Consider the following 368-nt stretch of genomic DNA (forward strand, 5'->3'; position numbering starts at 1 on the left):
CCGCCCCCACGCGGGCCCCCGCGCGAGCCGAGTGTGGCCGCAGCAAGGAGGGCCGGCGGCCGCTTCCCACAGCTCCATCTGCGCAGGATTTAGGCCCCTGAAGTTTAGACGCCTGAGGCCTGAAAGAACAAAGCTCCTCTGCTTCCTTGCCCTGCGCTCAGACGCCATTCCCTGGGTGTTCTGCGGAGTGAAGGCTCCTACGTGCCGGAGCCGGGTTCAGTGAGCCCCCGGCCCAGCCGGCGGCAGGGCCGGGCCGGTCTGTGCGCAGGGAATGCTGACAGGACAAAGCACGGCGGCAAACACGGCGGGAGAGCAGAACTGGGCCCGTCCGCACGTTCTGCCCTCCCATAGGCTGTAAATCGCCACCA

This window comes from Chaetura pelagica, unplaced genomic scaffold, assembly GCF_000747805.2.
Source record: "Chaetura pelagica isolate M959 unplaced genomic scaffold, ChaPel_1.0 scaffold24, whole genome shotgun sequence".
NCBI classification, from domain to species: Eukaryota; Metazoa; Chordata; class Aves; order Apodiformes; family Apodidae; genus Chaetura; species Chaetura pelagica.